The sequence below is a fragment of the Eutrigla gurnardus genome, assembly GCF_963514095.1.
Source record: "Eutrigla gurnardus genome assembly, chromosome: 22".
Classification (NCBI taxonomy): domain Eukaryota; kingdom Metazoa; phylum Chordata; class Actinopteri; order Perciformes; family Triglidae; genus Eutrigla; species Eutrigla gurnardus.
In genome coordinates this window covers 3,286,967-3,307,194 of record NC_139933.1, presented here as the reverse complement: position 1 = coordinate 3,307,194, position 20,228 = coordinate 3,286,967, and the positions used below count along the sequence as shown (strand labels likewise).

General features: G+C 43.2%; 1 protein-coding gene across 2 annotated transcripts in view; it reads right to left on the bottom strand.

Moving 5' to 3' along the window:
• rbfox3a (RNA binding fox-1 homolog 3a) overlaps positions 1-17,065 on the bottom strand; it is a 399,003-nt gene extending 381,938 nt beyond the window's left edge. For both annotated transcript variants that reach the window (XM_084040219.1, XM_084040217.1), the window contains exon 1: positions 16,954-17,065. The gene's annotated coding sequence lies outside the window, so the exon portion shown is untranslated. The remainder of the gene's footprint in view (positions 1-16,953) is intronic.
• Between the last annotated feature and the right edge of the window lie 3,163 nt (positions 17,066-20,228).

Genomic DNA, 20,228 nt, shown 5'->3' with positions numbered 1-20,228 from the left:
GCGAGAGACGTGCACATCTGTATTAATACATACTGTGACACAACCTTGCACACATAATCACACCGTTTCTCTGACACACACACACACACTCGGGCACTGAGAGTACTTCTTAGTCAGCCGTCATCCCACCAGTGCTCTAGATGAGAAAAACCACAAAACCCAAAGCTGACAGCAGAATCAACCTACGTGTTGCTGTAATATCACTTTTAAACAGCACTCAGAGCGCACATGAACGCAGCGTGTTTCTGCAACACACGAGGAGGCGGGAATAAGACATTTTCATCTTTGCTCACGCACACATGTTCAGCACACAAACAGTGACAGTATCAGAGGGGGGTTCAACCATTATTATACGTTTGTATCATCATTATTATTGTCATAGTTTTCATGTGGTGTTGTATAAATCAAGGGTTTTTAGCAACGTATGCTTTCAGTCGAGATAAGCTGTTATAACCTATAACACAATCAAAGCTAAACTCACACACAAAGGCTCAGGTTTATGTTCATTCTCGTTCATACAGCTACATGATTAACACACTTTAATCCCAACACACTAGTGCTCCAAGAAAAGAGCCGGTCCCTTGCATGTCATCCAGAACAGGAAGTATCCCACCGTCTGCCATATGGGGATCGGTCCACACACACATGCACACACCCGCAAACACACACACACACACTTTCTCTGCGTCCTTCGCCTCCTCTTTGCTTCAGATCTGCTCAGTCAATTCCCTCTCTGTTGGATCTCACTCCACACTCCATTCACCACCTCAAATAATGACATTTTCATTTACAGTTAAGTTCCTTTTGTCACAGATGGCTGGAATGACACTGCAGTCGGTCTTGCAGTCGCCATCGACATGTTCACATCTGCTCATCTGCCTTCTAAACTAACTTTTCACACCGGCAATCACGCAAATGTGCAATAGTTGCAGCACGTTTCCAATAAAAGGTTCAAATCCCAGGATCATGTTGACCCAGAGCCATGCTGGCAGGTAAACTGTAATCTGTTTTATTGAGTTTCCTTTGAGCTTTTGGGCTTTTATTGTGAAGGTAGAGAGTGGATGTGGCCTGCGTTGTCTTTGTCAAAGTTGAAAGAAGTAATAAAGTTTGCAGTCTTGGTTCAGACAGCGGACTCTTGGCGGTGTTGTACATTATAGCGTACGTATTGAATACATCCGTTTCACACAGGTGGAATCTCCAGGTCTGAAAAGTGAAGCCAATGCCGAAGTGCCTCCGGGAAACTGGAACATTCAACTTTTACACTCTACTGTATAATAATCATTAATTAAAATCCAAATTAAATCTATTATTCACAGTTAGTTTAATGTTTTAATTACATGAAGAACTAATGAATATCAATAAAAAGCAAGAATATGATGAAATTTAAAGAGTATTCCTGTCCAGATTATTAGCAGCCTATGAGCCTTCACCTGTCCTGTCCTTGTCGCGACACTTCACTGACAGGGGTTGTGGGTGGGATTTTTCTGTGTTCATTAATGGCATGATTACCGATTAGCATTTAGATACAGTATGGGACATTTCCCCTGGGCTCCCTTAGGTGAAGCTCTGGCAGATTGAGGGGCTGCGAGCTAATGTGTCCTGATTGGACAACAGGGGGGCTGCAGCTCCCACACACAACAGCGATTCAGTGGAGCGACGCCACAAACCTTCAGCCAGACCGAAGGCAGCGGGAGTCGGGTTGCTGAATGTTAAAGGCTACGACAGCGTGGAGGAGGTGGACCAACTTATCAAAGTTTCCCCTCTTTATATGAACGACCTGCAGAGAAGCTTTCCGTCTTCCTTTGGTTGCCGTGACGATGTGCTCGACACATTTAGTCACAGTGCTGCTGTTTGTTAATCCGCCGTCTGAATGTCCTATATGTGATATTTTACGTAATGTTCTCCTTGCCAAGATACATAATTAGAATATGTTTGGCAGTATTCCACTGCTTCATACAGTAAACATACAGTATACGCTACAAATATATATAGTGTATATGTATCGTGTATTTATAAACAAAGAAACTCCCCAAAAAATGTTTTAAAAATGTGAAAAAATAAATGATTATGATAAAAAGAGCCATAATAATAATAATAATAATAATAATAATAACATATATCTAAAATAAACAGCAACAATAGTAATGACAACAATAATAATTTCAAAAATAATAATAATATCTATATTTTTTAAATTAACCATGGTTATAAGAGTGTCCATATATGATATGATTCATGACAAGTAGAGAGGCAGGCAAAAAAAAAAGATGTATAAATAACTAAATAAAGGTTGACTAAAGCTTAAAATGGATTCATTATTCGGATTTTCCTTGTGATAGTTAAAGAAGTGAGCAATAGACGTGTGCATTTGGTTGGGAGGGTTATTTGTGTAATATCTCCCAGCAGGCCGAGCGATGGGCACAAAAGGATTCTGCAGCCCCGAAGATGGTGGGTTGATCTGACGCCACTCTCAGCAGGACGCCATCATACGTCTGTGCCTCCCAAAACTGACACAAATGACTAATACATTACAGTTAGGTGAGCTTCGCTGTCATGGTTACAATCAGAAAACGTGTTAGGGAACAATCGTGGCCACGCTTCAAAGAAACCCACATTTCTTTTCTACCCAGCGTCGGCTACTTTCTGTGAAGATAAAAGGGACACGAAGGGATGAAGTTTCACTTTTGAAAGGAGTTTTTTTTTGTTTTATTTGCTTTGGTTTTCGGTCCAGCTTGTAGACGCAAACCGCTGGTGGGTCAAACAGGAACCTTCTGTTTTGTGCTCCGGGGTAAAGACAGGACAGGATCACGACTCAGGACTCTCAGGCCAAACACGAGGTTGAGGTGTTTTCAGCGGCTGCTTTAATGATGTGACACTGACTCCACTACTGGTCCCCAGGTCTGGACTCTCTATCTGTAAATCCTTCTCCTCCCAGGACCTGGACCCCTTGAGGAACGTATACGCCCAGGCTCCTGATTGTGCACTTAAAAAGCCAGGACCTCAAGGTTTTTTTGAGCTGAACATGAGCTGATGGTGCACTTCTACGCCGCGAATCCTCACCTCGTCCATCACCATCCGGTACGCTGCCAAGGACGGGGGCGGACTTCGTCGCTTCACTCGCCCCACTGAGGACGCAATGGGCTGCAATCCTCCTCCCCCCATTAGCGGGAGGCTGTGGTCCATCAGGACCTGAACCTCACACCACAACACGGTCTTCTTCTTCATCGTGGAGCACTGACACCGTCCTCATCCTCCCTTTACGGTAATGCAAATCTAATATAGCACCATCATTCCCATTGACTTATTTCACAACTTTTAACCCAATAGCACATTCCATATTTACATTTTTGTATATTATAGAATTTATATGGCACATACTTTTATTGTAAATAGGTTTTATTTATTATTACTCACTACTACTACAACCTACTTGGCAATAAACCTGCTTCCGATTCTGATCCGGGTGTAAACGTTGCTGTACTGTCCGTCATTGTTTTTACCCAATCCCATTTACACACACGTGAAAAAAAAAAAAAGAAATACAATAAAGCGAGGGTGTATGACGTTACACGGAACGAAGCGAACCAATAAAATCTCACCTCTAAGCAGCCGTGAGCCTGCAGCCGGGTGTCAGAGGCAGACGAACCTCAAACAGCAGAGAAAAGAGAAGATTGAACTGGAGACAGAGCTTGAAATGGTTAAATTGAATGGACTTTTTATGGCCCTGATATTACTCCATTCCATCTCCCACACTCGTCCCTCCCTCCCCCCCCTTCTACCATCATCTACCACTCTCTTTTTTTTATATAAGGGTCAGCTGTCCTTTCCCATAGCTGTCAACTCCCAGGCCCTTTACAGCAGTCTGACGACCCCCTGTACTCCTTCCTCTCCCTCTCTCTGTCTCTTGCTTGGCTGTCAGATGCACCGAGGGTGACTGGAGGTGAGCCGGTGGAATCGGTGTGAAAAAAAAAGAAAGAGAAAAGAGAGAAGGATGTAATGAGGAGAGGCCAGAGATGGAGAAGGAAGAGCAAGAGGTAGAACAGTGGGTGAGGGCTGATACGGGAACAGTCTTTATGGACACTGACAGGCTATGGCTGAACCCATAGACTACATATGAGACCTGGATGTAGTCATCGTGACATCACACATCGGTTGGTGGATTGCGGTTTTGTTCCCCATTTCCACACAAAGCCTCCGTAATTCAAGGTCAACTTTACAGTGTTAGAGTCATGTAATAGCTAATTGTATTGGTAGCATGGTAGCGTGTTAGCATGGTAGTCTATTGGTCTATTTGACTCCAACTGGACAATCATTTTCTATTGTATTGAAGAAGACTTGAAACTAGTGCAATCCATGCAATCTGACTTGTTTAGCTAATAGTTTATCGTTTACTGTTTATTGTTTACTTTGTATATTTATTTCGCTACGTTTTTTGTAAGCTGCTGGATATCCAATTTCCTTGCGGGAGTCATCCCAAAGGGATCAATAAATCTAAGTCTAATCCATGCAATCGGATTCGCCCTCTGATGGCCATTAAAGAAAATGCAAGTTAAAGGCACTTCAGCATTGGCTTCACTTTCCAGAACCCAAGGTTGCCATAGTAAGATATAGAGGAGGACAGAAAGGAAACAGAAATCATTTGTTTCCAGTCTCCTCCTGTACAACGGTTCAGTGACTTTGAGGGCGCCCCCTTCATGTGCGATGGGAAATGTCATCGTCATCGTCCCAACCGGTCGCTTTAGCACACTGACTGGCCCATCATTTAGCAGGAGCACTGAAATATCCCAGTGACACGGCCTGAGCGGGCAGAAGACAAGCCATTGATCAACAGTGACACACATGAAGCCGGCAGCCGGTCTGTCTGTCAGCTGTCAGGATCCTCCTGGTTTTCACATATGCCGTCCCCCCACCGCTCTCTAATCAGTCGCAAAAAATCATTATCACAAATCCATTTCTTAAATGCAGTCGATGGTTACTGCGCAACAGTAAAAACAAGGGTGTCATTGTGAAATGGCTCAGTGATTCAGAATCGTTGGAAGCCAAAATAGGAACGAACCATTCAGTGGTCAGAACAGAAATCCACATCGAATAGAGGATTAAAGGTGAGATCATCCAAATCCAGACTAGGATCCCTTTACCTGCTAATAGCCCACCTCACACAGCATCTCTTTACTTTTAAATGGTGGATTTGCATCGTCACACTATGACTGAACTCAGGACTGTTTAGAGCTCCAGAGCACCGCTGTCCATGGTGCTAAAGAGGAAGCTAAATTCATTCATATTTACTATGTTTTTGTGTTGTGTGCACCATCATTTTTATAAGTCTCTAAACAGTTTATTATGAAAATACCAAATGCCTTTTTTTATATTGAACATGTCAGTGGGTGGGAGTAAATGGGACAAGCTGAAGTGCCCACGACTCCCATCAAATCATATATTTTGCATCAGCACATAGCGTGGGATCTGGACGTCGATGTGTCACTGGAGGCGGAGCTTACACACAGAGAGAGAGACGCCATTCAATCACTCGTCAGTCCACTAACTTGTCGCACTCGCCATCAATAATGCTGAAAGTCAACGGCGGCGTCGTTCTGTTGGAAGATGATTTAAGTTGGAGCCGAAGTACATCAGCATTACAACTAATTCAAGCTCAGCGAGGTTCATTCACTCACTTTTAATGCAGAGGCATCGATTGGCCCGTAGTTCAGCTGCTCGTTGAATAGCTTATTTGATTACAGCAGACTTGAATTGCACTGCAGAATAATTTATGTTTGGGGGTTTTTTTTATGTTCATGTACTGAGGTAGACTCTGTTTCGTTTCAATATGAAGGTTTTTCTCTGTTTTTTTCCACTGATGTTTTACTTTTTTTATTTAATTTTTAATTTTGCATTGAATAATGAGATCAAGCACAAAAATTTGATTTTCAGATTTGGAGAAAGCTCCTCACACAGTGGTAAAAATGTTTTGAAAAATGAATGCTTATCTAAAATGATGATGATGTTACTGCTACTAAAAAATTCAGCTTTTTTTTATAGAATACTGTTATTGTCTGATATTGTTAGAGTTTTATCTGACTGCTTGTATTCATTGATGTGCAGTAATATAGAAATGCTTATTTGGAAAGCTGTCGGAGGAGCGTCTTGCCAACGTCACGATGACCACATTTATTGGAAATGTGCCAGCTTGGAATATACTGGGAGCCTCAAACACCGCTGTGATGCAACATCAATAGAAGCTAGGAACAGACCGACGCTGGCATCATGCACCATGCATGAATGTGCAGCCCCGACTGTAAACCCTCCATTGACCCTGGACGTGTGGACAATAGCGCAGCGTACTCCGACACCACCTCCCATTAAACATGGGGTCTCTTTGTGCGTGTGAAAGCCCGTCAAACCTCTCCGGACCTTCAAAACCAAGCCGAGGACGAGACTGAACATCACGCCCAGAGTTTTCGGGAACAGTTGACGTCTTTGGCGATACGAGCTTTTCACCCCGTCGCCATCGCTGCTCCAACTCATTCTCTCTCTCTCTGGGGCGTCGGCGTGCCTGGCTCGCCCTAAGCTCTCTCTCTCTCTCTCTCCCCCCTGCAGCCCAGATCCCAGCCACCCCCTCTCCTCCTCTCCTTGTCACCGCCTGGTGCCAACCCCTTTTCACCAGCTAATACCACTTCACCCTTTTTTACCATCCTCCTCCTCCCACCCCGGGGACTCGCATTCAATCGCGCTATCTTCCAGCAGCAGGCCTGTCAAATACCCCGCCATCGAGCGAGGCAAATCGGCCTGGAGACGGTATAGGGGAGGGGGGGGAGGGGGTTGGGTGAGGGTGACCACGGTGAGAAAGAAAGAGACAGCGATGGATGGAGGGGGGGGGGGAGGCAGTTAGAGCGAGTGCAGAAACAGAGGGAGGAGGTGGACAACAGTGAGGACAAGGTGGAGAATTCAAGGGAAGAAGAAGGGATGAGACTAACGACGTGATGAACGAGTGGATGGATTGAGAGGTCGAGGGTGAACGGGTAGAGGGAGAGCTGGAACCAAAGAGGCGACGCCAAGGAGAGAGGAAGAGGTGACAAATGATGAGAATTCATATATCATTCGTCCAAGAAGGATCAGTTCCTCCCTTCCACCTTCATCCCTCCCTCCCCTTGGCCTGTCATCCTGCCTGGTCGGGGTGAATATAAGCCCTCTATTGTATGTCGGGGTCTCGGTCTGAACCGCCGAGGCACTTTCTCACCTACAGCCAGTGACCTGCTGTGGGCAAAACCCACAAATGTGATACATTTAACACATTTCCAGCATGCAGCAGTGGAAGGAAACTGCGAACCAAAAAAAAAGGTGTTTCTCAAATCATGCACTGGTTGATAGATGTGCACGAGTGGCACTGATGTACAGTATAAGGCTGTTTAGTCGGAAAAGGAAAGCAGATGTACTCCAGCTGTGACCGTTAACCGACGGTGAAAGACTGAAGGAAAGTTTGCCGAGCTGATCGGAGAAAAAAAAAAGGAGGAAGGGTCGACATTAAGAACTCAAATATGTTAGAACTAATAATTTCGCCTCACATTACTCTCTCGATGCGACAGGGAGGAGGAGGCGGGGCTTACCTCCATGCAGACACCAACCATGTTTCCTCCATCATGGCTGAAATAACGAGTTTCGCAGAGTCCCAGATATGCCGTCCTCTCTGAGTCCATGCTGGTGGATTTTTACTGAGCTGTAATCATCGATTTGATCGCAATAATTGGATGAAAACGATGCCGATTTAACAACATAATGATGGTGATTTGTAAAATGTCTGAAGTCATGCTTTGTTAGGTCCGTCTGCAAAACGACAAGCAAACATCTTTTAAAACGCTTGTTTTCTGAATGGAGTCTGGTTGATGGTGCTAGGCTATGCTAACATTGCAGCTGCTCTGCATTATTAGACAATAGAGAGACGACACAGCATTCACACCAGGCGGCGTTGAACGTTAAGCATTCCAATATGTCATAAATGATATTTTTGACTGAGGAATAATGTATGAATTTTGGTAAAGGGCGTAGTTCCCCTTTGAATTAAGTCTTTTTTTTTGTCATCATACAAGTCATAAACCCTGTAGAAAGAATCAGCTGCTTGACAGATATGAAATATTCAACATATATTTGGAACAACAGCGGCTTTCCACCGATGCTGTGACATGGTAACCAGCACGCTGCGGTGGGAATGGTGCTGGTAAATCTGCCAGAGAAGAAGAAAAGAGCTGTCTGTTTTTTGGCTGGACCAGCTGCCAAAAAAGAAAAAAACACCAAAGAAAAACAAAACTTCTCTCTTTTCCCTGCTGTTAGATGTTTTAATATAGTTTGTATATCCAGCTGGTATTTTTAAATCTGTTTGTGAAAAGTGGCTTCTACATGTGAGCCTGGACTACAAACCCCAGTGTGTCTGTTTGCAGCCTATTTATGGTTCATTACAGTGGCATTTCAGCCACATTTACTCATCATAAGAGCACATTTCAAAACAGTAAAATAAGGGATAGGCTGTCTTATAAAGGTGTCTTATGTGAGAGGGGAAAACTATTATTATTACACTTATATCACTTCATGGAATACAACAGAAAAATTGGAAATGAATATTTCATATCCAGTAATTTTATTTATACAGCCCAAAATCACAGATTTGCCTCAGAGGGCTTTAAAATCGGTGCAACAAAGGACATCCCGTGTGCCTGGACCATCTCATCAAGAAAAAAACACTTTAACCACCGACTCCATGTAATTGTCATTTTCTTTGATCGTATTATTTTGCTTGATGCACCGCGGTACACACAGGTACCACCTCCGACTCATCACCAAACAATAAAAATGTCTTTGCTTCATTATTTCGTTGGAAGGGATCCATTACTCAGAGGAAATGCTCACCTTTGGAAGACTCTGTCTACATGTGTCTTATCTGAAAGCCAGTTACTGTAATAGCGATCATCTTTTCTGTGGGAAAACAATGGCTAATAAATTGGTTCAAATATTGTGCTTTATGTGCTACATATTCCATCATCAAAGACACCTTCATGTACAATCTTTAATGTTCTGTAACGAGCCGAATAAAAGCGTCGCTATGCTACCTCCTTTCTTCTCCGTTCTCCGTCGCGTCAGACGACACTTTCACAATATGCCGACGATGAAGTGAATTTCAGGTTCGTAGGATTTACAACAAGGAGCGTTTTTTTTTTTAACTCCAGCTAGCCTGAGATGCTGTCTGACACGGACCGAACGGAAAGAGATGGAGATAGTAGATGGAGGGTTCAATTCCGATATCACAGCAGACAGAAAGGCTCTTAAAGATGTAAACTTCATCCATTTCATCAGCGAGACGGAGACCGAGTCCCATCTGTCTTAACTGAGACACAGCAGGAAAAGAAAAAGAGTGAATCGCGTTGGAAATGGTGTCCGCGGAGGAATCTCCACGACTCCAGAACAGCAGCGACTCCATCCAGAGAAACTCTGTTCCTTTGTTCAAGACGTCAGCGACATCTTCTCACATGTGAGCGTGAGATTCTCACTATAGAAATGGCTGCTGCTGCTCGGCATTGTCAATGCGTTTGAATTTTGCGGTAAAATTTGATTCAAATGTTTGATGTAATACTTTGGGATTTACGCACAACCGATGCTCAGGACAAAAGCGTTAAAAGTAAGAAAATATCAGATAATATTGTCGATTTGTTGGGTTTTTATTCTTTTTTTTACATGAACACAAAAATAAGGGTCAATTAAATGTGGTCCAAAGATTTGTAGCGGGTTAAAACTAGTAGAAAAACTACGATGTCAGGGAGTAGTGATGAGGTCATGCAGGATTTCACAAATCAAGATAAAAAAAACAGGTTGATTGTGGTGAATCTCTATTAAATTGGGGAAATTGTTAATATTGTCACCAGATTTGAAAACGCTGTCTAGCTGCGAGAGGTAAAAAAATACAGGACTCACAAATACATATTTTAATTTATTCATCCTTTATTTATTTATGATTTAAGATCATCGTATTAATATCATTTGATTGTTTTTCACTAAAAAGGATGAGACTACGTATATTATTATTATTATTATATTTCTATCCAGGACCTTTATGTCAAAAATATTGCTGTAATTTAAAAATGTTCAAGGTTTTTATTCTTTATTCGTATTCACACACTCTCATTCTAATCAAAAAGGTATATACCTCACAGTCCACTGATTACAATTTTTGTTCAAGGTGTACACTGCATTATTACAGCTCCTCTCTATACAACCCGTCTTCCCTTTTCTCCTCAGCTGAGCCCACCGCATGGCGCCTTTTTTTTTTTTCTCAAGAATGTCTCTTTCCGCTCGCTCAACTTTTTCTCCCCCTTTCAGTCCACATGATTGATTTTCAATCTCTCAAAACCCCTCCTCCCCCCTCCATCCTTCTCCTCGGGAGTCTCTGTTTGAGAAGAACCTTTCAACATACAAAGGTGAAGTATTTAGAGGGTACGAGTCACGAAGCCCAGCGGTTCTGGCCTCCGGCTACAGATACAAAGAGAGAAAAGTGTCGGCTAAGTGTGTCGGGGGTAATCTGCATGGGTGAAAAGCGTGTGCCGGGGTGGAAGAGGTGAGTCGCTATAGGTGCTTCGTCCTGCAGGGGGGGGGGGCAAACCTCTGGCGACGGAGCTTCTGATTTGAAAAAGGCTTCTGAGGCAAAAATACGCCTTTAAACAGATGGCGAGAGGAATGGGAGCAAATATGGGGTGTCATAGCTGTTGAAGACGCGTGATGTGTGTGATGTGTGATGCGTGTGTGTGATGTGTGTGTGTGTGTGTGGTCTGCGGCAGGAGCAGATTTATAGGAGTGTGTCCGGGCTGCAGTGTGCGGACATAAATAAGGCTGAGGGGAGAAAGCTCTCCATTGAACATAATCAAGTGGATCCTTTAGAGTGCCATTCATCTCTCTCTCTCTCTCTCACACACACACACACACACACACACACACACATGCAAGGAGAGGTCAGCACCTCTAATGTCAACCTCCATTGCTTTTACTTTACTTTGACTGTGTGCAGAAATTGCATGTGGCCCACACACTCGCAAAGATTTAAATATGGAGCAAAATGTGAGGCGGCCTAATGAGGAAGTCTGTGGCGATGAGCCAAACATCTCTTACCAAAGCAACACACACACACACACACACACACACACACACACACACACACACACACACACACACACACACACACACACACACACACACACACACACACACACACACACACACACACACACACACTATTCATTCACTGAATCTTCCTTTTCATCTTCACATATTTATACTCACTGTGAACTAAGAGCCGTCGTTGAGAAATCGCGCTACGTAAACTTCGTGTCCGTTCGGCGCCGTGAGAGCCGCAGAGCGACCGAACCGTTAGGCCCCGCCTCCTCGAAGGCTGATTGACAAGCAAGCCTTGGAATAAAAGTACGCCGTGACGTAAAATAGAAGCGACTCGCAGTGGAAACAACAATCGGCATTTCTGTTAGAATTTAACATTAATCGGGTGAATTGGTTTTAAGGATCCACTCGAAAAACACATGTTCACTATTATGCCTTATTGATAAATTACGAGTGTAATTCGGTAAATTTAGCTTCAATTCACGAGACTAAAAAACGTGGAACTCGGGCCGGAGGGTTGGGGAGGAGGACGAGAGGGGAAAGGGCAATAAAGAACATTTCTATTATCTTATGTTGATATTATTTATATAGTAAACTGTGAATGGACAGTTTCAAAGACTTGACTTGAACTCATGTGGTGCCTATTACGGATTCTCATGAATATTCATTTGGATTCTGTATTATTAATATAATATATTTGTTTCTATTTAAGTCAATAAAGATCAATTGAGACTTCATGTTAAAATGAGGAATTTATGTACATGTATGTAACTTCCGGATGTCTACTTGCTGCCATAATGAAATAAAAAAAGGAAAAAACAATAAATAAATAAATAAAAAAGTTTTTCTGAATTTATGCACAAAGTAAGTATTTTTACTGCCGCATCACCTTATGTGATCTTCAACGGGTAAAAGGGCCATTTAGGGATATATGTTTGTTGTTTGTTTTATGAATGTTTTAGAAAATGTTCTTTTTTATGTCAAAATATGCAAATGAGATATTATTGCTAATTTTGGTGAATTTAAGGTGTCAACAGATAGAAATAAATAAAGTAAAGAACACTTCAATTCAAGAAAGACGAGCTTTCTTTCCACTCATCGACACAATATCTCAAAATTTCGTCTCCCCTTAAACCACAAATTGTCTGATTAAAAAAATAAAGCAACAAGATTATAAAATTGAGACAACTTTCAGTACTTTTTAAAAAATGTTCACAAAAAAAAACAAAAAAAAACGTCTAAACTGCACTGCTCTGTTTTCACAAAGAGAATTCCTTTTAATTTGAATTCATGAATAAATCAAAACCAGTCATTTAAACAACAAAATATCGGATGCAACTTCAAATCAAGAATTCTATTAATGTGAGAAAAATGGCCGATGGGTATGTAGACAGACAGCAATTTTGCCCATGATTTATTATACCGCATGCCTTTAGGCAACGCTGGAATTATTCTCTTAGTTTAATTCTGGGGAAAAAAGCGTGTGTTCACACACAGAGCATGTTCAGTAGAATGACTATGAAATAAACTCAGTTGACCTCTGCTCGTGACCTGTATGTATCCTCACTATAATTGGAGGCTTTCTTTCCTCCCAGCATGCATTGTTCTCCCGGGTGTCGGCGTCGAGGACGTCCTGGACACACCGCCGACCCGCGTTTAACAAATTATTTGGGAACGAGCTCCGACGAGATGAATCAAATGTGGAGCTTTAAAAGAAAGCACGCCGTGATCTTCTCTGCTGACCCTTCGGCATATCAGAGTCCAAAAAAAAACAAAAAACGTGACTTCCAGTAAATCTCTATAATACAGTATGAACGTGATTTGTGAAAATGAAACGGTGAAATGTTCGACTGTCATATTTCCCCCCCGAGCTCCCCTTCATCGCCGATCAGCTCGTACATCCGGGGTTCTGCTCTCTCACGCCGCTTTGGTTGGAGCGTTGAAGGCGACGCCACCGACAATCTACCAACACAGGCGGAGGTGAAGAGGCGGAGTCTCACCTCACAACAAAGACCCAACATTTCACCAAGAGAATGACAAAACACCCGGCGTTTAAAAACAGAACAGATGGAGAAACTCACACTTCCTTATGTCATCATGACATGACACAAATCTACAGTCACTCTATGTATATATATATATAAATAAATATAAATACATACATACAGAGAGAAAGAGATTCAACCTGTTAAGTAGTCTGGTTGTATTATTATGATTATTCTTAATTGATGCATACTATTAATGTAAATTATTTTAATATAACATTTACTACTATGCCATGTATGATTTTATTATTATAATTCTGTGTAATACTTTTTTTCTCCTGATACTTGCTGTGTGATGGAGGGTCTAATGTAGAATAATGTGACGCTAAATACACACACACACTCTTTCACCTTATACCTTGATCTTTTTCTTCCTTCCCTCATTATTTGTTTCATCTTTGGCAACATTGTAGCCATATCATAATTAGTCGTTGACAAATTAAACCGCAGTCTCGTTAACCTTCAAATAAATAAAGAAACGCCGGATGTTTGCAAACTTTCCATCACGACAAAACACAACAACATGGATGCAGTCCTTCGTTTCTTTCTCTTTTTTTCCTCCTGAACAAGAGCCCAAGTCCGACTGAACGCTGGCAGAGCGAACGGCAGACGGAGAATCCAGAGAATAGAGCTGCTGAGTAGAATCATTTTGGGAGAGAGACAGAGAGAGAGAGAGAGAGAGAGAGAGCAGAACACCTGTTTCCAAACAACTGCGTCCACTCGCTGCTACACAAACCTCTGAGTGGTTCACGGCTGCGGCGTTAAAGCCCTTGTTCACATGCAAATCCTGCTCTCGCTGCCTTCTGAAAGCCTCCGTCGCCTGCGTTGTCTTCAACCAACAAGCACCACAACAACACACACACACACACACACACACACACACACACTCTATTGCTGTCTCTCATCTTTTTCTTTTTTTCCCTCCTCTATCCATCGCTCATTCTTGTGTAGAGGAGGGATTAGGCCTCAGGACAAAAGACTTATCTGTGCTGTCAGTACAACACTCCAGACAGCAGCAACAAACACACACGCTCACTTTTTTTTTTTAAAAAGCCACAAAGATGCTCAACAACAGCTCGTAGGTGCAACAAGCAAACGGCGGCGATACAATTCATGGCGGACGAGGATAACAACTGGGTGCAGGATTAGGTGGCTTGTGAAATACTGTACCGAAAAAAGATGATTTTCTTTCTCGCTTCGAAGAGAGCTGTGGTTTTTTTGGTATTCATGAAGGGGAGCTGCTTTCAGAGTGGGGGAACTTTTTTTTTTTTTTTTTTTTTTTGAATGGCGTCTGACAGTCCGGAAAAAAAAGTGTGTGATAAATCACAGAAGCGGTTGAAGGGTAAAGTGTAATGTTCTCTAATGAAAATGGATGTTTATGAGGAAAAAGAAAGATGTTAATGGAATATGTCATTCAGAATGAATTGTTATTGTAGAAATTATCGGGTGATGATGATGAAACAGTCGGCAATTAGACTGCGGAGGTTTATTCTCCATTAGTTTTCGTTCGGAGCGGACAGCCGCATTTTTCATTTTGCATCCAACTCTGGGTTTTTTTCCTCTCTCTTTCATTCTTCACATGATTTGGTTGTAAAATGCTAGAGGACACACACACACACACACACATATACACACACACACACACACACATATACACACACACACACACACACAGACACACACACACACACACACACACAGCTGTGTATCTTCCTGTTGGAAATAAGAGTAAAAAACGACATTTTTTTGTCGTGAATACTTTCCCAGAGAACCTCAATATGACGCGGTGGAAAAAAAGTGACGTCATTTTTTTTCTCTCCACAGATAAAGGCATCCACCAATCACGTTGTGCGGAACGGGGTTTAGTTGCGCCTTGATTTACGAAACAACGACAGTCGAGTCTCCGTCGTCTGAACCAAGATGTCAAACTTTATTTTTTTTCCCTTTCAACCTTGACAAAAGCCTTCCACAATAAAAGCCCTGCATATTTAATATTCACGGGCGAGTATCGCCTGCACTTTTTGTGTGGAAACTTTACATCTGCACGTATAGGCGGCATGAAACAAACTTGCACTTGCATCACACACACACACACAAACACATACACACACACACACTGCCTGGACTTTATTTCCCCTTTCACAAAGAAAACAATGAACTTTCTCCCAGCTCGGGCTCCACACATCAGCGGAGCAGCGTTTGGTGTTGCTTCCTGCTGCTGCTCCATGCTGAGAAGCCCCTTTGATGTAGACACACCCTGTCCAAGTGTCACCCACTAAATCCTTATTGTGAGAGTAAATCCCGACAAAAGCCACAGATATCCCACCCCTCGACACTTCCCTCCAAAGCCTGGCGGACTCCACCGTACATTCCTTGATCCTCCAGGAGGACACACACACACACACACACTCACACACACACACACACACACACACACACACACAGATACTCCTGGAAGCCTCCTACCTGCTCTGTATCTGAGATGTTTGATAAACACACTTCTTTTGCAGCTGGAGAGATTTTTTATTTGTGATATTCTCGTCGAGATGACCATAAAACAAATCTGTGCATATACCGGACGCATTAAAATCACCAGCTGTAAAAAGCTTCGGGGCATCCCGTGTCGGCTATTAGCAGGGGCCGAGGGTTTGAATCCGACCGGCGGCCCTCTGCAGCACGTCGTCCCCTCTCTCCCCGCCTTACCTGTCTGTCTTCGGCTCCTTACATTGCAGCTGAAGACAGACAGGTAGGGCAGGGGGAGAGGGGACGACATGCTGATCTAAAAAGGAAAAATAAAGGAAAAGAGCTTCAGGAAATCAAACGTGTGAAACGCCTCCCGACAACACGGCGCCATTCTAAAACAATTTTCAAAAAACGGAGCTGACAAAAGCCACGGAGAAACCACAGAAAAGAAAGTGGCTTTCCAGAAATAATTACTTTGAGAGAGGAAGGAGGATGGGGGGGGGGCACGGCAGCAGTTATCATAATCCCTCTTTTTAAGAGGTTATCGTAATCCCTCTTTTTAGTTCTCTCCTCGCCGCCCCCCTAACCCCCTTCTCTTTTTTTTTTTCCTCTGCTGTCCTCAGCATCAACACTGCACTTTACAATACGCCTCTGGTACATCCCTCCCTTCTAACACTATCTGAGAGGAAGCGGAAGCACTAAAATGAACAAATCATATCTTACTGTGGCAGAGAGAGAGACAGCGTTACAGTAGCTGCTTTTCAGTCTTTCCTTCAGCTCTTGGCGGTTTGTGACTGAAGATATATTTCTACACCAGCGTTGCCTGCTCGAGGAAAGCGCGACAATTGCTTCAGTTCAGAATATAGATCATGTGCAAAAAAATATATATATATGACAGGAAAAAGCAACAAAAAAGCAAAACCCCCTTTGCAGAGTGTAGATCTGCGTCTCCAGATCTACACACCTGCACGCCAGCGGAGTCCACAGAGTTGGATTCAAGTTCCCATCAACATGCAATCCATCCACACGCCAACAAAACACACATCCAACCCGCCTGCGAGGGGAACCACGATTAGAAAACGCTTGATTTGCAAATTAAATAAATAAATAAAAAACACAATCAAACGCATTGATGAAGAAATGTGTGCACAGACGATACACTGCAGCCAGGAACCCACTGGATCCAACAAGATCTCAAAGTGATCGTATGCATCCTCCCCATGCTGTACAGCACACAGCCCAGTTAGTTAGGGAACAGCTCCCTCGACAGACAAGCATGGATATACAGTACAGTACTCACGGTGCTGAGGAGTGTTGCTTTCTCTGCTCAGTCCTGCCTCTGGATGTCTCTCTCTCACTCTCTCTCTCTCTTCCTTCCTTTCTCTTTCTATCAGTCTATCTCTCTCTCTCTCCGTTTTCAGTGCGATCGCTGCTCACACACACGCACACGAGCCACGGCGAACACACACTCTACTCTGTTGTTGTGCCGCTCTGCCGAACGGACTGCTCTGAGCGAGAGATTGAGATGGAGAGGGGGAGCGCGAGAGAGAGAGAGAGAGAGAGAGAGAAAGAGGGATAGAGGAGGAGCAGGGAGCATTAGAGAGTATGTGTGCATGTGTGTGAGTGTGTGAGTGTGTGAGTGTGTGTGTGTGTGTGTGTGTGTGTGCGGGGGAGCTACAGTAGGGGAGAGCCGGTGTGTGTTGCGAGCCAGCGGAGACACACACACACTGCACTATACATGCCGTAGTTTAAAGGCACATTCATGTGGATGCATGCATTAATGCAAACACACACACACACACACACACACACACACACACACGCACACACACACACACACACACACACCACTAAACATCTCAAAGCAAGCGAGGGCTTACGATAGAAAAGGAGGGAAGGATGATGAACAGGGCAGAGAGATGCTGCCAGTGTGTGTGTGTGTGTGTGTGTGTGTGTGTGTGTGTGTGTGTGTGTTTTAGTGAGACTTAACTCAGTACACTATGACAGGTACTGCAACTTCCTGCCTCACTCCTCCTCCCTCCTGTTTCCTCTGTCATCCTCCCCTCTGATCTCCATCACCTCATCACCTATCCTGCACCCCTGACTCCTCCCATCCTTCCATCCATCCTCCCATCCTTCCTTCCATCCTCCCATCCATCCTTCCACCCATCCTTCCTCCAATCCTCCCATCCATCCATCCTCCCATCCATCCTTCCATCTTCCCATCCATCCATCCTCCCATCCTTCCTTCCATCCTCCCATCCATCCATCCTGCCATCCTTCCTCCAATCCTCCCATCCATCCATCCTTCCTCCTCCCATCCATCCTTCCATCCATCCTCCCATCCATCCTTCCTCCTCCTCCCATCCATCCATCCTTCCATCCTCCCATCCATCCATCCTCCCATCCTTCCTCCAATCCTCCCATCCATCCTTCCATCCATCCTCCCATCCATCCTTCCTCCTCCCATCCATCCATCCTCCCATCCATCCTTCCTCCTCCCATCCTCCCATCCTTCCATCCATCCATCCTTCTTCATGTACTTGTAATTAGAGGCCGAGGTGAACACTTTTTAGCTAGTATCACCATCTCACCTCCCCAGTTGACACCTTACAGGGCGACTACGAGATTTCTGAAACTCTATGTTTGAATATGCAAACGAGGTACCATCTTGTCAAATATGTTGTAATTTGCATACGTTTCCAGAGCAGGAATCAGAAACGCCAGGTTTTATTTGTGCGACATATTAAAGTTTACAGAGGGGAATTTTGATGTCTCCTTGTAAAAAATGTAAATCAAGCTTGAATGATATTTTAACAAACCAGTAAGATTCTTCAGCATATGATAGAACTGGTACGTTTTGTGTATGTAAGTAACTGTAACTGCTGCAGTCTTAAAAGATATGTATTGCATAAGTACATTTATTTTGAAAACGCAGCAGGTGAGTAAGGTAAAAGCTCTACGTCACGAGAAGCACCTGAACAGGAGGACGCGCGTGCAGTACAGACAAGCTAGGAAGCACCGATGCTAACTCGTAGCACACCAACATACTCAGCTAAAATTATCTACCAAGCATCGCCACCCTAACGAAACCCCCAAGCAATGATATCGACATGTAACAACACGAAAACAGCGCATGTCCACTTCTGCTAATTTCACCACGTCAAAATAACCAAACAAACTCCACGACATTTAAAAGTATTTCTTACCTTTGCTGTTTTGTGGTCAAAGAAATATATTCCAGCTCGAAAAACGCTGCTAATGTCTCCTCCTGTGACTCTGCGTTAGTTTGAAATGAGTTACCTGGTTGTTTGCATCAGTGAAGTGTACTCTCTTGCTACGATATACTATCTTTGACTTTACTTCCTTCCGGATCGCCATTGGGGAGTCTAGCGTTAATTTGGGCGCCGCCCCTCGATTCTCTTGACTCTCATTGGTCAATAGATGTGTCGATAATTTAATTGACCAATGGGTTGCCGAGATATTTACCTTTACTGTTGACAAGGGCCAATCAAAAATGAGTCAAAAACAGTTGTATTTGGATGGAATCAATACGTTTTGTGATATATCAGTGAAATATGATTAGTTTTCCAATCTGGTACCTGAGAAAGGTCAAATGGGCATTTTACCAGCTGGACACACCTGTGTTAAAACACCTGCAAAACCACTCAGGTGCACTTTTTTTAGCGTCTACTTTTTGCACAGTTATATTACTATATTACTACTACTATATTACTTTACTGATTCATATTAATTCGGCTACTATCCTATGATTCAAAGGTGGTTTCACTCTAAGTAATATGGGTTTTTTTAGGCAGAGGTTCCAGGTAAGGTGCAAAAAATAACATAAATGTGCATAAGGGATTAAAAGCATGTCAAATTTTTAATTGTGTTATGGCAAACTCAGCATTTAAACAGTTTGGGTTTATTAAAGGAGAAGGCTGGTATAATTCATATTTGTACCTGAAAAAAACTTTGTATTTTGGGCTGCAGGATGTACTAATGACTAAACACAGGGGCCATGTCGATGCTAATTAAGGAGGATGTTAACCAGTGCAATGGGAGTGGCCCCTTTAAATACCCAGAGTGCAATGCAGCATGATATAAACGTCTTCGACTGACGTTTAAATGGACCAACAACAAAAATGAATCTTGAATATCAGGCATACACGGGGAGTGTGTACACACACACACTGTGATTTCTTCTGCCGAGGAGCTCCCTGGAGGTCGCCCATCACAACCAGTTAGCACCTCAGCTCCAAACAGGCTGAGGTGAGACACTCTGCAGCCCACCTGAACACTCCCTTGACAGGCTACCAATCTCACCTCACACCCTCCCCTCCCTGGAGGTTAGCAGCTGGTAGGCAAGGCAACTTTATTTATGGTGCGCTATTCCAACACGAGGCAATGCAAAGTGCTTTACGGGGACATAAATATGCATTAAAACTAAACATCGAAGGAAACATTCAAATTGCATTTAAAAGACAATGAAACAACAACAAAAAAACTTTATTTGTATTGCACATTTCCTACACCAGGGCAACTCAATGTGTTTTACAGGGTAATAAAAATACA